This window comes from Lepeophtheirus salmonis, chromosome 8, assembly GCF_016086655.4.
Source record: "Lepeophtheirus salmonis chromosome 8, UVic_Lsal_1.4, whole genome shotgun sequence".
In the NCBI taxonomy this organism is placed as follows: domain Eukaryota; kingdom Metazoa; phylum Arthropoda; class Copepoda; order Siphonostomatoida; family Caligidae; genus Lepeophtheirus; species Lepeophtheirus salmonis.
Genome location: NC_052138.2, coordinates 12,588,566 through 12,597,367, shown reverse-complemented (window position 1 = coordinate 12,597,367; position 8,802 = coordinate 12,588,566).

Below are 8,802 nucleotides of genomic sequence, written 5' to 3'. Positions count from 1 at the left end.
AAGGTATTTCATATTATGTCAATCGAAGAAAAAAGTAAAGAGTATATACGCATGAATCTAGTTGCAAGAGTCACGTGGAAATCAAACCGTAACCTTGATTGTATCACACAACCTTTCCTCCAAAAAGAATTACAAAAAGTACCTAATCAATTAACTAATTAGTTTCAGCTCTAGAATTATTATGTTGGAAAATGTTTAACTTAACAAGAGCTAAATCTGACTCAATCTATCAACGTTCAGAACACTGATAAGGAGGCAAAAGCAGAAGGATCGACAGCTGAAAACAAAATGCACAGTATGGTTTTGCGTTAGTGAGGTATCGCCATGGTATAAATATTATTTTTGCTCACGTAAGTGAGTCTCATGACTCCTAATGAAGCTTCACAACGTAACGCCTTTATTTACATCGTATTATAAACGCACCCTTAAATTGGAAAACTCCATAATGAAGATAGTAACCTAGTTGATTGTTGTTGTTTTGATCAACATTAGTGTTGTGCCTGTCCTTATCTAGGGATATCTTGGGAGACAATCTCCTTTCCTCAGAAGATGTCAGTGAAAATGAATCATAATGGTTCCTTCATCATGACAAGGTTCCAAAATATACAAACGTGGCAACAAAGGAGTAGCTGTAGAAGAATCATATTAGGGTCATAAAGTGGTCGAGTTAGTCTCCGGACCTCAATCCCACATAAAATCTTTATCAATGGTTAAAGGGATCAATTACTTATTCCCTTCACTGTATATGAAACACTTTAAACTTCATACGACGTCATTGTACCAATATTAATAATTTTGAAACGAACATGACGTCATCTACATTTCCTCTATCAAACCGGTCTAGACCAAATTTTAATTGAAACCTATGAAGAACCTTTTTTGTGTGTGTGTGTGGGATCGATTTAACGGTCTCAGACCGGTTTATGACATCCGGATCGAAACCCAACACAACTTATTATATTTTGTATGTCTTGAAAACAAAGTGGAGAATGTAATCATTATATTAAAAATAGTTGTAGAGGTTGCATATTCAAGTTTAAAACGACCATAGGAATGCAAACTAATTAATACTCAATCATTTATCATTAATTGGACAGCAGTAAGGATTTATACATATACAACATTTTTGCATAATCATGTAAAGTAAGAGGATCCCATTTTTTTCTCTAATAATATTAGTGATGACACGAGTCTTATTTTGAGAAATGGAGATTAAGTACAAAACAATGCCTTAAACAGTGATTGGTCTTTTTCATTCTCTTCATTAACTTTCCCCTAGAGATGCAATTAATGTTGAGGAGATATCAAAGTTTTAGTGTTGTCAAGGAACCAATTCGATATTGCTTGAGAGGACATTTGAGTAAGGCTACATTTAGGTAAAGTCCTCATAGATGCATACGTCCTATATTGCATCATACCGTAAATGACGCAATGTTTTGGGCCATAATGAGTATTTTTAGTACATAACATTAATGTCTTTAAAAAATGACAACTGCATTGAATAATACTTGATGCAAATGAAAAACACTAAAATTAAATCAAAGTAATATGTTCTGAAAAGTTTATGAATGGCTAGATTTTTACTATGAGGGATGAAGCTGGAGGAAATAACATCTCATTATGAAAGTCACTACGACTTTTTATTCATCTTTCTCCCATTTCTCAGTCTACGGATCGACTCTGAGTCCCTCTAAAAAATGTATTCCGCAAAATTACTGGCAGCGAACATGTTTGCAGCAAAGTTATGTAGAATCTTATAAATGTATTGGATTTTTAATAATGTTTTTGAAGAATGTATGCATTATACTTTCCCGTTTTCCGGATTAATACACAGACTTTTTTACCTGTTCAACGACATTTTCTGCTGGAAACAATCAAAAATGTACAATATAAATCAAATCTACAGAAATATCAGATTTTTATAATCAGATTTTCTTATATATTTGTAAAATTTGTATCATGATGAAAAACTTTTCTATAGTCTATATAGGATATTACATTTAGCTTGAAATCTATGTCCAATAGGGTATGAACAAACTAAAGATATATACTATCAGCAAAGTGGTATGGCATTCTGTAGCTTTTTCTTTAAACTAGTAGATTTAAAAAATGGCAAGTTCTTTGAACAATTTTCTTATCAATCTCTATTTGAGTAACAAACATCTATATTCCATCTATATTGATAAAGAAAAGTTTTTTCCTTCTGTCAGTATATATGCCCACAAGTCACCGGGTGCACTACATATAGTGATCCATGATGCATATCATAAACATATTTTCATGTAAGAAATAATTATGTAGTCGTATTAATGAAATATTGAAGGAGTGTGGATATTGCATCGAACATGTATATCGGGTGCACTGTTTATAGTACTCCCTGATGTAAATCGTATAAGTATTTTTGATTTAAGAAATAATCATGTAGAAGTATTAATTTAATATTGCAGGCGTGTGCATGTATAGTAAGAGTACTGTTTCTGGTTTTTTTTTGTTATTGGTCTCATATGTACATCATAATTCATATACATTAAGATTTTAATAACTATAAACACTGGTATGTTAAAATGAATTTTGTTTGAATGTATTAGTGAGGGCTCCTTTAGACACTTGAGTACTCATCAGCATCTCAACATACTGGGTGCGGCGAAAAAATGTTTATATTTTCAATCTAGAACTTTATCAAGATGTTTTTCAGGAACCAGTTGTAATAGGGTATGTCAATAAAATAAAAATATGTCTTGGCTTCCCTAATCATCAATGTAGCCCCCTTGGCAGCCATGATGGCTTCCAGGTGGCCACAGAAGGCCTTACACCCATTGCAGATGTAGTCCTCAGACATGACATCCCTGTGCTGGTTGACGATGTGTTTGAGGCTGTTGATATTAGGGTGACGGATGGTGCAGACCTTGGAATCAACATGCACCAAAAAATGAAGTCCAAATGGGTAGGCATCTGGTGAGTAGGGAGACAAAATTTTATTTGGCCAGAAAGACAAATTTTCATAACAGCACTTCTGGGCTTTTCGGACGTGTGTGTAGGCGCACCATCCTGCTGGAACACCACGTTTATGTTCTGGTAGTTGGTTTGTACCCATGGTAACATGGCAATATCCGTTGTAAAAAAACAACGAATATTGCCATGTTACCATGGCGTCAATAAGTACACGGACTGAAATTTCATTTTTTATTTATTTTTAGTATTTGACATAACAGTTTATTTAGCAAAAAGGAAGTGTAAAAGATTTTTCCCCTGTACCCAGTATTACGTTCCTTTCCTAAAGTTTTTTTTTTAATGTTCCTTTCATTGGTTAAATGGAGTTGAAGTGATTAAGTATAAGTACACATTATAGTATTAAAATTACTCCATCGAACTTGGGAATCTTATTGCGAAATCCATTTACATACATTATATAGTTCTTTCTATAGGAATCACCTGGGATCGAACGCACATTCATTTTAAGAGAATAATATTCCCGAGCGCGTTGTCACTGAGCTATGTCGATGCCCTCCAAAGGTTTAAAACTATTCTTTAATTGTTAAAGAGATAACACGTCATATGGATTGGTATAAGTATTATTGAATTGAGTAGATACGTGTGAGTGTGCTTATGAAAACCTGAAAGTAACACTGAGGATTTGTAGGGAAGTTATCATCTATATTATTAAAGGAAAATTTGTCTTATAGCCGGCGTATAATTACTCCAGGTAATGCCAGCTACTACTCCTAATATTAAATAATACATATTATCACTCAAGGAGCTGGATTATTTTACACCAACAAGGTGCCACACTCTGTTGCCTTGTTTACAAACTAATATAAGTAAGCAACGCTCATGCTCCATTTGCAAGCAATTACTATTAAAAAATGTATAAAATTAATATCAATTCCGATATTTAAATTAAAATTCTAATTTTGTTTACTTCACATCTGTTACCCTCTCTTTTTGCAAGCACATTAACTTCGTATTTTCACATAAGTATCTATGTCGATAAATAATATACAATATTTAATTTATGCATTTTATTCAGGATTAGATCATCACTTTTCAGGAATAATCAATATTTTTTATTATGTATAATGTAGAATTTAACATTATTTGGAAGCTAAACGTGGACTGTTAACAAATGCTAATTACGTAATTCAATTATCGAGGTTTTGTGAATTTTTCCTGCATATTCCAAATTGCCTGTCCTTTTTGCATAAGTAAACAATTGCAAACATTTCTCAAATCTTTCATCATGAGTGAGCAAGACGAAAAAAAGCAGAGGAGGTCAGACATTCTGGATGCCAAAATAGGGGTGGCAGAGACTATGGACATTGTGGAGTGCTCCAGGATCCTCCTTTTTTAGGGTGGTCAAGATGAAAAAGGATGGAAAATACCTCTAAAGGAAAGAAGGAAGTGTGGAACATAACTAGTAAACGGATTCTGAGTTTCTGGGGGACCTGAAGAAGAAGATCATGGAGGACCCCACAAAATTCATGAATCGTCTCTCTAACGAGTTTGACGTGGACAATGGGACAATTAGGAGGCTTGGGAAGGAGGACTTGGGGAATTTTTCTTACACAAGATCCCCGACGGCAAGAAGATGCCTCCCTTTTTTAAAGGCTGGGGAGAAAATCGAACAGGAGGCATACTAAAAAGTGCTGAGGTTCACCATACAACCATGGCTTAAGGCCACCTACCCAGAGGACAACTATGTGTGGACCCAAGATGGTACACCCTCACACACATCGGCCAAATGCATGAAGTTCTGCACTGACAACATGGCTGATTTTGACCCAAGGATATGTGGTCATCATCTTCGCTGGATTTGAACCCGTCGGACTGTGCTGTGTAAGGCTCTTTGGACAGGGAGACTAACCAGACATCTCACCCGAACGTGGACTCCTTGAAGACCTCCATTGTGAAGGAATGGAACAATTTGTCCAAGAAGTTCATCATTAACTCCTGCAAGGCTTTGCGCCGCCGTGTGGAGCCTGTTATTGCTGCTGAGGGCGGCCATATTGAGCAATATTTTTCATGATTGATTTGATTTCTTCTTTTGCATCTTAGAAAGTGATTATCTGTTGTCCATCTATTTGTACATTTGATTTTGACACTCCATATAAAAGTAATTTCCATTAATCCAGCAACTTGTTATCAACTTTAGCTCTGACAATTATTTCATTCCATTTGGGGGTAAGTACAGTGTTTCTGATCCTTTGAGTATCAGAAGTAGTTTATTGACCTACAATTTGTATCCCTTTAAAATGAAAAGAAAAAACGAATTATATTCTTCTTCTGTCTCACTTGAGAAATGGAACTTTAATCAAACTTTTTAAATTTAGCAAACTAGGTTTAAAATTGAAACCTCTGAATTATGTTATAAATAGAGATTGTTTATTAAAAAGTCATTTTAAAATAGCTATAGAGGTCACAAACAGCTTTTGAAGACTGAAACTTTTAAACATAACTTTTTCATCAAATCTATTACTGAAGATAAAATTAACAAATCACTCTTACAATGGGACACCCTGGTATACACGCTACAGTAATTTTTTTTTGATGAAGTTGACCATTATTTATTGAGCTACTGTTTGAAGTATACAAGGCTTTCATGGTAACGACATTTGCGAGTTTTTTCAGATCATTTTCAACATAGACAATAAAAAAATATGCATTCAGGTTTTAAAAAGTAATTTTGGGAGTAAGAGAGGTTTGGCGGTAAATTTAAATTTTTTTAACAATAAAATACTACTAAGATATGCAGTCATTAAAAAAATTAGTTTAAAATTGAACTCGCTCATTTTCATAAATAACCCCTCCCCTCATCCTTTAGTCTAGTCCAATCTCATACGTCAGTTCTTAATCAAAGTATACTCGATCCCTCGTGACGTCACTATAAATGTTTTTACCTTTTTAATTATTCAGTATTATAAATATTTAATGAATAAATGATATCAACTAAAATATCTGTTCACTCATTCCCCTGAGTTTTTTAGTTCAGTATCATATTTATGTCCTTAATAAAAGTTAAATATATCCCTCGTGCGTCATTGATTATGTTTTTTCCTTTTTAATTATTCAGTTTTCTAAATATTTAATTGTATAAATGATATAACTAATTAATAATTTAATATATAAGAATGAAAATAGGAATCTTTGTTGCAAAAACCTAATATACGTAATTTCTTCTTTGGAGTAATACATTTATATGAAAAGTTCAAACATGGACAGTTGTAATGGACTTATTCCAATGATTATAGGCAATTTTATTTATCAGTAGCATTTTCTTATACTAAAAAAACCCCAAAAATCAGCATGATAACCTTGACAATTTGAAAAATACTTTGGAGAGTACAGCTCATCTGTCATGACGTTTTAGTAAAGTAACTACAAACACCTGTGATGAGGGGAGGGGAAGAAGGAAATAAAAAAATTAATAAGCAATAAGGTGACTTTATTTTTAAATTTGAGAAATGTTGAGCTCTGAGGGTCGTAAATTTTTCCTTTTAGTTTAAAAACATCGCATATAAATTTTGAACGGTTTTGAAAAATATTTAGAGGTAGCTCAACGGCTTTAAAAGTTTTTAAATTGTACGATTTTGTAAAAAAAAAAGTGTTTTGACCTTAATATAAAAAAAAAACCCTTGGTATTACAACTAATCTTGAAAAACAAGAAATTTAGTTTAATCAATTTACAATCTAAAATATATTTCATTATTTTTTTACTAGGGGCTGATGCTAATTGGTCAAAAAGAGCAAAGGCTGCCATAAATTACATTTTTTTGCTATATGTCCATCTGTCTGATCGTTAAAGAAAGGATATTTATATTTACAATTTATGTGTCCGAAATTATTAGAACTTGTGAATTTATTACTTGAAGTAGATAGAACAGGTTATGTTAGGATAAATTTGACCTTTTTTCGACTTTTTTACTGACCTTTTTTGGAATAAAGGTAATTTATAAACTAAATTCATTTAATAAATCGTAATTGAGGTACTAATAAATACTCATTGTAAAGCATTTGACTTTTTCTGACCTTTAATTGATACAAAAAGTCTTCATATTCAAATTTTGATCAATAAATAAAGTAATTGAACCTTATTTTATTTTAGAATGCGATAACATTTCTGTGCATTACTAGTTAGTTCAAATTTTTCCACGTTTGTCGATCCATTTTTTATGTCGATCCTCGATTCTACTCCCAGCCCAACAAAGACTTATAATTATAACTCTTCAACGAATTTAAATGTACAAGCTCTTTTATGAGACACACAAATGTTCACTCCTTAGGAGTTCAACGATTAAATATATAATTGAATGAGGTATGAATTTCTTATTTCTTTAAAATCCAAATTGATATTAACATCCGTTCAATCAAATAAAACATCTTATGTGATTATAAATATTTTTGCTCTTAATATAAGAGCATACAACACTTTCTAAATTTATTGCATATCTCGATCTTTTTTTCTAAAAGAGAAAGCCAAAAGGCCCAAAATCTATATGGAAGTGGGGAATAACAAGTCCTTGAATTTTTTTTATCCAGCCCTGAACAAGATTTTTAATTTTTTCTATCGTGTCCTCAGACTGCTTTTGAGGTCAGTATAAACTAACTTTTAAGTCCATGTCTGGTTTGCAAGTCATAGTTGTTAACTCAAATCACGATTCTTTAATTGGGAGATTAAGTTTAGTTGCAGGTGTTCATAATATGGACTCAAGTCCAAGTGAAGTGGCATTTCTTGAGTCTAAGTTATCACTTATCATTTTTTTAAAATGAATTGTGCAATCGTTATATAATCTACATTTGTTTATATAACTTTTTGACATTCTAAGTAGGATATTAAGAGGGACTTAATGCATATTTTGATATCCATATCCAATAGGGTATGAGAAAACAAAAATATATACTATCTACGTTTGTTGTTAACTAATCTTTTTTTTAAATTGTCAAGAATAGCTTTCAAACTCTATGGGGTTTATGTTTTATTTTTTTATTAATATCATCATTATAATAGTTGTATTATTCTGCCGGAAGACAGTACCACTCTCTGTCACATTACTTACAAACTAATATAAGTAAATAAGGTTCATTCTCCATTATGTGGATTATCTGGACTTGTTAACAAATTTGTAATATATTTTTTTTTTTTAAAAGAGAGTAGTTTTGTTAAAAAAATCACTTTGGAGAGGGAAACCAAAAGGACCTCACTTTCAAATGTGGACTCACTGAAGTACTCAATAGTGACTGCATGGGACAATTTGTTAGATAAATTTGTCATCAACTCCTACATGACCTTCAGGCGACGTGTAAATTATTAACAATGAAGGTGGCCATATTGTATGAAAAAAGTTTTAGAAAAACCTTGTCTACATGTTTTGTTAACATGAATTTTTGCATTCTATATAAAATTATTTATGTATTTCTAAATCCATCGATCAAGTCCACTTTTTGGTACCCTACCCTGTATATATATTTGTAGCTTGCAATATATTGGTGTTCTTACTAATTATTACTCTCCATTTTGAAAATTTAAACGCTATTAGTAGCCATGAAGCACTTTAGTAATATCTATAATTGTATAACATATTACCTAAATCGCTTGTAATATTTTTTCGAGTTGATAAAATGAACAGTGTTTTTCTATTTTCTAAAGATGTTATAATTATTGTTTACTCGTATTTAGATAAAAGTTTTTTTTTAATCATTATAAAGTTTTTAAAGATAAATATAGCCAAAAAAAAAACTTTATTGTTTAATTTTTATAATTATTTTCTGTACCAGCGGGAGTAACCAGCATTGCTCAAAGTTAATGGA